Source organism: Egretta garzetta, unplaced genomic scaffold, assembly GCF_000687185.1.
Source record: "Egretta garzetta isolate BGI_Z169 unplaced genomic scaffold, ASM68718v1 scaffold173, whole genome shotgun sequence".
Classification (NCBI taxonomy): Eukaryota; Metazoa; Chordata; class Aves; order Pelecaniformes; family Ardeidae; genus Egretta; species Egretta garzetta.
In genome coordinates this window covers 913,456-913,657 of record NW_009259112.1, presented here as the reverse complement: position 1 = coordinate 913,657, position 202 = coordinate 913,456, and positions in this window count along the sequence as shown.

Genomic DNA, 202 nt, shown 5'->3' with positions numbered 1-202 from the left:
GCTGCGAGGCCCGGGCGGCAGGGCCCCCAGCCATCGGCAGCCAGCACAGCAGGCCATGCTGGCTGCAGCTTCATGGCGCCACTGGTCCGGCATCATGACGGGCTGTTGGTGGAAGGAGCAGCCCTGCTCCCACCTCTGCTGGCCGCACGTCAGGCCGGGAAGGGTATGACAGCAGATCCAACCAGCCGGCCTGCGGGGCGCT